This window comes from Rhipicephalus microplus, unplaced genomic scaffold, assembly GCF_043290135.1.
Source record: "Rhipicephalus microplus isolate Deutch F79 unplaced genomic scaffold, USDA_Rmic scaffold_22, whole genome shotgun sequence".
NCBI classification, from domain to species: domain Eukaryota; kingdom Metazoa; phylum Arthropoda; class Arachnida; order Ixodida; family Ixodidae; genus Rhipicephalus; species Rhipicephalus microplus.
Window position 1 is genome coordinate 1,292,917 of NW_027464595.1, and position 9,163 is coordinate 1,302,079.

The following is a 9,163-nucleotide window of genomic DNA, read 5'->3' on the forward strand; positions in this document are numbered from 1 at the left end:
GCACAGAAAGGGTCTTCGCTTGGCAGTGGGAGTCCCTCAGGCTGCTTCAAACACGAAGGTCACCAATGAAGCCGAGTCTCTTCCGCTCCGCCTTTTGGCATCTCAGGCCTTATTGACGCAGCTGTCAAGACTGGGCGAGTCCTTCGCAGGCACGGCGCTACTCCGGCGGCTAAGAGCAAGAACTGGCTCACATTTCAACGCGGCACTAAACACATTTCATTTTATAGGTTTGAAACTGCCTAAACGGCGCCCTATGGATCCGCCATGGTCTTTTGTGAATGTTGCGTGCAACTTCAGCGTACCCAATCTACCAGCGAAGCGCACCATTACACCCGCGGAAGCAAAATTTCTTGCGCTGGACCACTTGAGCACCATGTACCGCGGCCACCTACAAGTATACACCAACGGATCAGTGTGCACACAGACGAATAGCTGCGCAGCGGCTTCCTGCATACCCTGCCTGGTCGTGGTCGGGCCACCTGGATCGCGTGGTTTCGTCCACAACGGTAGAAAGTGCTGCAATTACGGCGGCTTTGCGAAAACTGCGATCATTTTCTGCACAAGATGTTGTAGTGCTGACGGACTCCAAATCGGCGCTACAAAGACTGCATCGTGGCCTACCTCAAGAAAAGTTCACCAGGCAATCTCTGGCACTAATCAAACACCTAAATGGCAAGAGTTTTAATATAAAGTTCCAGTGGATCCCATCCCACGTTGGCATTGAGGACAATGAAAAGACTGATGCCCTTGCTTGCGAAGCACGTACATCGTTTCCAAAAGTAAGAATTCCCAAGTCTTACTAGAACAACAAAGATGTGATACGAAATCATTTCAAGGCAATCTACAAGTTTCCACACCAAGCATGTGTTATTCATGAATTTTCTCGTGAGGAAGCGACGCTGTTGTACCGCATTAGAACCGGCTCCGCATACACCCCGGCCTGGTCATTCAAGACTGGGAGATACGCTTCCTCATTCTGGGCCTTCTGTGGTGACATCGGGGATATTGAACATTTCATTTGGCTTTGCCCACAGTTGATGTGCAAAGAGCAGCGATGATCCGCACCTTGCGAAAAGGCTGTCATAGGCACCGGACAGTTGGTGACATCATCTTTCCTGAAGGACCTGCGGCAACAAGGAGGAACGTGCAACGAATTTTGTTAGTCTTCCTGCGAGACACTGGGCTGTCTGACACGTGGTGACATTTTCCAAATTCAGGAGATGCCCAGGCGGAACAATTGCTGGCCATGCAGGCCAGGCTAACCCCGCCTGCTACACCACCACCACCACCACCATCCCGTCCGAACGGCAGATTTACTGTGAAAATTGTTGTTGCCGTTGCTTACACTGAGAAATTGGTGCTATAAGAAAATATGCAAAGAGATGGTAACGTGATTACAAATAGGCATACACTCCGCGATAGGAACATATGTGCCGAAGTATCATGAATAATATAGGATGTTTTCAAGTCGCTAAATGCATTGTGCTTTGCCGGAAAAGTTGCGCCTGCATCTGCGACTAATCCAAACGATTTGAAAGAATTGCGCTTTCTCCAAGAAAAGACGTTCAATGAATCTGACTGTCACAACCACAAACTTCACATATTCGAAAAATAAACGAAATCATACCACCACACAATGATTACGCAAACGTTGGGATATGTATGTTTACTCGGGGCATACGTACACGTTTTTTTAACAGTAGCCAGCGATTTTGTATTCGTATAGCCTGATTTGTGTGAAATGCTGGGGTAATCTACCGCCGGGTCACAAACAGTATTGTTCACTTTATATGGGATTACCGCTAATGGCAAAGTTTTCAACACAAACGTCAGGAAGTTGAAATGAACATTTTCGATAAAGCAGGCAGCGATGTGGCCTAAGTAATCGTTCAACAATATTCGCCTCGACAAGGCGACAACTGGTGTCGTACGTCAAGTGTCATGTCCATGTACTGTAAATCATCTGCAAGAAAATTCAATGAATTGGCTATATAAGCTGGCAGTTACAAGGGCGACAGCTCCATCGCTATGATTCTGCACGAATACATAATCTGACAGCAATGAGAATTCCGGCACTTAACCTCAATAATTTCGGCGATATGAAGCTCCAAAGTTTCGCAAGAGAAACATGAAACTGTTTGACGTGATGATTGAGCAAGTATATGAAAAAAAACAAATATGCGAGACATACGATATATTGTCACGGGGTCGTGACGCTGACAAAAGAAGAGGCCTCTTGTATAAAATGGAACTAAATATGCGGCCGTACTTGTGGCTGGTAAATGAATGGTAAGATCAAAATGATGCATACTTGCACTGATAGCGGTGAACAGAGCATTGGTCGTTGGTAAACCGACCAGCTGTGAAGCGCGTCGGCAATTATACACGTGCCTGCGAATATTCTAGCGTTATTGCTAGCGGCCACATAGGTTATTTAATAATGTGCAATGTGCGCAAAGTGGGTGTAATTCTAACAAAACTATCTACTGCAGTCCTGAAGCTTCTCGAACACTGCAGGCGTGGGATGCGCTCAGAAATACGACAGTGTTGATGATCGATTTGTGGGGTTTAATGTCCCAAATCACCATATGATTATAAGAGACGCCGTAGTAAAGGGCTCCGGAAATTTTACCACCTGGGGTTCTTTAACGTGCACCCAAATGCCATGACAAAGGCCTACAGCAATTGCGTCTCTATATAAAATGCAGCCACAACTGCCGGGGTTTGATCCCTCGACCTGCGCGTCAGCAACCGAGTATACCTTAGCCATAGACCTTTGCGGTGGGGCAATTACTGACAATGTAACTGGGTTGTAAGAAAACTTGTGGAAAGAATGTGGCAATATTTTGCGATACTTAATAATGCCATCGGGCTTAGGGCTTGGCCCACCAGTGATAGAAGCGTTCGTAGATAAATTTTTTTCTTTCAAATTAAAATTATTTATTTCTGTGTTGTAAGGGTACAGACAGCGGAGGCGCAGAAAAACCTGTCAGACACAGCTTGACAAAGTCGTCACACCATTTTGCTTCGCAGCAATTTACAGCAACGTTCAATAAACAGCAGCATTACCACAGTGTAATGGCAAATAAACAATAATCAAGAAATGCAAACTGAAAAGTAGAAGTGTATATAAATTACAGCGTGAAATTATTCACAATAAACACACACACACCGATGTAAAAAAAACAATACCCAGAGCAAAAAAACTATGAGAAACTAAATCTGCATGTTAACATACAAACCATGCACAGCACTTTTTGACAAACTGAACAGATCCAAACCACTTTGTTGAAGTGGATTTAGAAGAAAAGGACGAGTAACTTGCCGGCGTTGACGACCCGAGTTTCTTCTGAGTGTCGGTACATCCCAAAACCCTCCATGCCTTGTCATAAATTCTATTTCTCGGGCATCCAAATCCACAAGGTGTTGTAAATGATCTAAATTTTTTTCGAGCTTCGTTTTCAGACCGGACATTCAAACGAAATAGGTATAGGTTTGTATAGGTTGTGCATTTTATTACATTACTTTGCAGAAAGATATAAGCACTCGGCTAGTACCAAAGTGCAATATGAACGAGATGAAGCAATCTCTTTCGCAAAATATATATACGTTGAAAACAGCCAGGTGTTGTCGTCCCCCAGAAAAAGTGACAATAGTTCAAATACGAGTAAAATAGGGAATTGTATAGTAGTAATTTGTTTGTTTCAGAACAACGTATTTGAGTCGGCTTACGATCTCAGTTTTTGAGTCAGTTTTGTTGAAATGTGGTCCACATGCTGCTCTCAAGACATAGAGGAGGAAAGAACGACTTCGAGGAACGTCAATTGTTCAACCACGTGTATACATCATGAGTTTAGTTTAATGTCGATAAAAAAAGCACTGATTTATTTTTTGGCGCAATCCAACAGTGTGTTTTTTCTTTTCAAATATACGCATGCACTTGGTTTCTGACAAGTAGTTCACTCATGGTACCATCGCAATCTCGAACAACAAGATCAAGGTAAACAATATACCGGTATCATCAGCAAATTTAGCAGTGGTGCTGATATTGCAATGTCGCTATGATACAAGTTAAAAAGCAGAAGTCCTAATATACTGCCCTGTTGAACGCCAGAGGTTACAGACTTCAGTTCACACTGCACGTTGTCTATGCAAAGAGCCTGTTTTCTATGCGTAAGGTACCATTTCAGTGGCAGTTGCGCCTGTCCACACATACCATAACATTCTAAGTTTTGAAGGAGTACAGTGTGGTTGACAGTATTAAACGCTTTAGCTAAATCTAGAAAGATACCGATTACAAAGGCTTTCTTTTCAAACAGTGGTAATACCTATTCTTTCGCTCTGGTAGTGCCAGTTCAGCAGATTTATTTTCACAACACCCAAATTGATTTAGTGATAGTAGGCTATGTTTAATTATAAAATCATATACCCAAGTAAGTAGCACAATCTGAAAATTTTTTTAACATATAGGAAATATAGACACTGGTTTAAATTACTGAAATCATTACAATCTCCTTCCTTATAGCGAACCGTAACTTTAGCAACTAGCACTTTTCTGGAATATATATTGGCATCTAAAGATAAGCTAAAAATGTCTTCAAGAGTAGGTGCAATGAAATCGGCAACAAGTTTGACAAGTTTCATTCGAATGTCAACTAAGTCACAGCTATGACTGTTTTTAAGGTCGTCTATTACTTCTATAACTCTGTTATAACAACGCACAGTAATATTGTGTCACTATTAAAAAATTATTGTATTTAATAGAATCATCGGACGGACTGTTATAGGCAATAGTTGTAAAAAAGCTATAAAAACTACAGCTAGTTGAACTCCACCTGTATTGTTGCCAATTCGCGTTAACATATGTGGGGAAGCCTGTGGTTGCTCACGTTTAAGTAAGAAATCTATTCTTGACCATAGCAAATCATAACGACTGTGTTCAACTTCAAGTGAAGTAGAGTAGTATTCCACTTGTGCCTGACACAATTTTTTTGTAAGCCTACTCCTGTATTTCTGAAATACCCTGAGGTCATAAGCTAAACACGTATTTAGGAATATTTTGAACAGCTTACCTTTCGTTTTAATTTATTCGCGTTATTTATTGGTGACTCAATGTTAGCGCGTCTTCTGTTTTAATGCGCGCGCTTTCAGTGGAAAGCTTGAACGATAAATCTCCTCGGATGCAGAGAGAAACTTTTCGTAGGCCTCATTTGCATCATTTGCATTGCTGGTACCATTCCACTGAACTCAGCGTTGGGCTGATATGCAACTTTTTCTTGCCAGTACTTCATCCTTTGAATCGTATTTATACCTGAGAACACTGGAAGGGGGTCACTGATTGCGCATGTTATTACACCTCTTGCTGCTGTTGATATATGGATTCGTCCAATACAAATAACAAAAGAGGAAGGTAAACCCTCATATCTTGTATAGAAATTATTCATGAACATCTCAACCCAATATTGTAAATATTGTATCTCGCATCTCAAAATCATGATTATGCGCCAATGAGCGTTGTATCCAAGAATATGTGTGTTCTTACTTTTTACACCCGTCGGAATGCCGCTGCCATGGCCTGAAATGTAATCCATCATTGTGGTAGGCAGCGCAACACAGACATTTTCACCCCATTCACGTTGCCTAAGACTGAGCACGCGATTGTGCACACGGAAAAGTACACATTTATTGTTTTACCAGGAACATTACAAATTCAGTTTTCGCCACTCGTGTGCAGCTTGAGATGAGCAGAATGCGAGCGCAAACAGCGGAACAGCGTACGAAGCGAGCGCACCATTATGGAGGTGCTTGGCGGCATCGAAGAATCCGTGCCGTGACGTCCCGCAGGCCTCCCACCTGGAGGCGTTACTTCCACTTCTGGGGGCTAGTATAAGTGAAACGTATCTGAAAGTTAGGCATGTTTTTCCACGAAGCGATGAGGGGTTTTATGGTTTACACTGCGAGCAATGTTGTGACAATAAGCCTACCTGAAAGCTGCTCGGCTATAACAAATTAAGAAGGATAATAACGAGGTATCTGTTGCGTACAATAGTGTTAGCATGTGTTTCGCTGCTTTGTAAATAAGTAGCAAGAGTACAGAAAGTATTGTAGTGTAATAGAGTACCTGTTTCGGACAAAGGTAATTTCAACCGCTTTTGTCAAAGACCAAATACGTGCCGTTCGTTGATATTGCATTTGTACTAGGCAGTATGATATGTGGAAAAGTAAATATCTGCCGCAGACAAATCAGAGTCTTTTTGTTTCAAACCACGTGTTGAGAAGCTTCGCATGCACTCATAGAAGCCTAGAATGTGGTATTTGCAGTTTCCGCTTGCATTGTAGTGAATATATGCGACAAAGTAAGATGAAATGAAGTATTAGAGTTAAAAAACATTATCCCGTTAGCTTATTCCACGGCTCGTAGTGGTATTCGCACATCGGCGGTCGTGAGTGCAGGCCATGAACTTTCCATTCCGTCACCCTGTTCATAGGCTACCTAGGAAGGGCCGCGCACAAAGAAGCACGTAATTCATATCTGCTCCTCTAGCTCACTCAATAATTCAAGACGCTCGCAATACCTCAATGAAGTAAGTGAAGGGTTTTCATTCCTTATCCTGAGAGTGGACTGAACGAAATGTGCGTTTAGAACCATGCAAGACCTTGTGCAAAAAAGGTCACTCAAAATATATTCATTTACCTTGATAGGGAAAAGGCAATATAATTTTCCCCATTGAATATGTTTTTCGCGGGTCTGTTTTTTGATCAACTGATCGTTTACACTATCACGAAGCTGTTACTGTAAGATTTTGTTTAGGCCATCGCGCTAATAAACATACAGAGAATTCAGCCTATAAAGCGAAGTTGCTGACAGAAGAAATATCCAGCCTGTTTCTCAGCAGACAGATCCGTGTTAAACAAAATAGACAGCATTTTGCTCGTCGGATAATTTTTTGGGACCTCAAGTAATTGATTAATCACCACACTTTGCGAAAGCACTCGGGAGAAGCTCTCTCGGGACAAATCTGGGCCCAAATCTTAAGCTGACGGACATCTCTGAACGGTATCGTTACCTGCTGATGTAAAGGGCTCATAGTTTCAAGTTGCCATTAGGTACCATGAGCATTGAGATAAGACTACAAGTGTAGCTAAACCACGAGGCCCTCTTCTATATTTGTTGTTTGTTCCTAGAATAATGCCACGTTTAGCCTATTTGAAAATAAGAGACATAAAAAGGCATGGCTTTACGTAACTGCGCGCTCGAAGTTATACACTGTCCTAAAAACGAGGTGCAGTAATCAATTTAGTGACGGGCTTTACTAACGCACCGATAAACAGAATTTCAGTTAACGGTTTTGCTCTATCTAGACATACTGTAACTAGCGGATAGGTTTCGCTTACCAAAAACTCGTAGGAAAAGCCACAAAGCATACTCAGTACTGTTTATTCTACACCTATGGTCGGGGTTGTCACTGGTGGCTACTTTTCGCCAATTAGGCAAACTCTAACGGCACATGGCGACTCAAAATTAAGAATGGTGACATGGCGAACTTTCGGCAATTTACGTAGGTCTCGTCTGAAATGAGCGTTCAAAACTGCATGTCTTCAATACGAATAGAGCAGTTGTAGAACTTTCCGGTAGAAGGTGCATGTTACGTGCAGTTCAGTACGTATGTACTGCTTTTTGTGTGTGTTTCCTCAATTCACCTAGATCGTAGAGGCACTGGCTGCACTGGCTCGCTGGTACGACCCCCAGGAACCTCTCAGCAAACTCTAGATGAGCGGGCTGCTTCAAGAGCCGCGAGGCCGTGATGGTACCCTAGACTTTTGAGGTGCTTTAAGCTTCGATAAAGTTTACCATATGAAATGGCTAGGTGATGATTAAGCCGTGTGTTCCGACCACAGCCCCAGCAGTCCTAAAAAACTTTACGGCTTTTTATCTGCTGTAGTATTTCTTCATTTGTTGTAAAGTTAAAATTTGCTATTACCATACTTTTCCTGCCTCGGATTCTATAGTCAGCGTTGAGAAACTGCACTGAGGCAAATGTGTAGTGTAGGAATGACCGCACAAAAAGCGGGATGCGGAAATTGTGATGGTTACGCAGTATTTTCATAATAATTTTCGTGCCTTGTAATTACGGTCTTCAACTATTATTACCCATGTTTCTATTGAAATGATATTCTCTAAACTTGCAGGAAGGCTTCACAAGCAGTCTCTGTACTGTTTTAGCTAGTGCTTTTTCCTGTATTTGCTGCAACTAGAACAATCATGAACTTTGGGGCACTAGGATTCAGATACCCTGCTAACGCATGCATGTCCTTTCTCAGTGATTTCCTGCTGAAGTGGGTGATATCACTAAAGTCCACTGAGGCCTACGACAAAGAAACAGTGGATGTGACTGGCATTGAAAAACGTCAATATAATTAGGAGCTATGGATAGTACTGTAGTTCACGGGGCTGTAAATAATTAAAAATTTTCGTTATTAGGCAAGCCACACATAAACCGAGTGACGTCATTCTCGGTGAAATTTCAAGAAAAATGGCGCCCTTTGGCGACTTTTCGCTTGTCGTCTGGCGAATGTTTTACAAAATTCAGTGTGAACCTTGCCAATAGTAATAGATTATATTTGTTGTTGATGACCTGGCTACCGAGTGTTCTTACAGCCACAACAGAACAATTGCTAAAACTTAAGTATTCATTCCCTGACGCCCATTTTATACGTAAAATCCCTTGGTGCGCAACGCTGTCAGAAATCAAGCTTATTAACTTGCATTTCAGCAATATTTCAAGAATTAGATCCCAAAGCTCCGCTCCGTGGGTATAAACACTCTTCGTGGCACACGCGGGTTGACCAGTCCACCCACTGGATGAATCATAACGGGCCACTTTTCCTCTCTTTAACGGAGACGGTAGTCAACGCCTTTGCATACTAATGTCGGCCGCCAGAATAGTAGCTGCAGACGGAACAAAGCTTTGCACGCCTTTCATCTGCCGTACGGCCTGTCGGCTTTGAGCGACACATCACGGTCTTACATGTTCCGCAATATATTTTAGGATGTGGATAATCGGCAGCACAATCACTACAGACCATTGTTTGTTGAGGAGCGGTATTCTCAAATGGATCGTCCACCGCAGACAAAAGCCAAGAGGAACGAAACTGAAGTTCG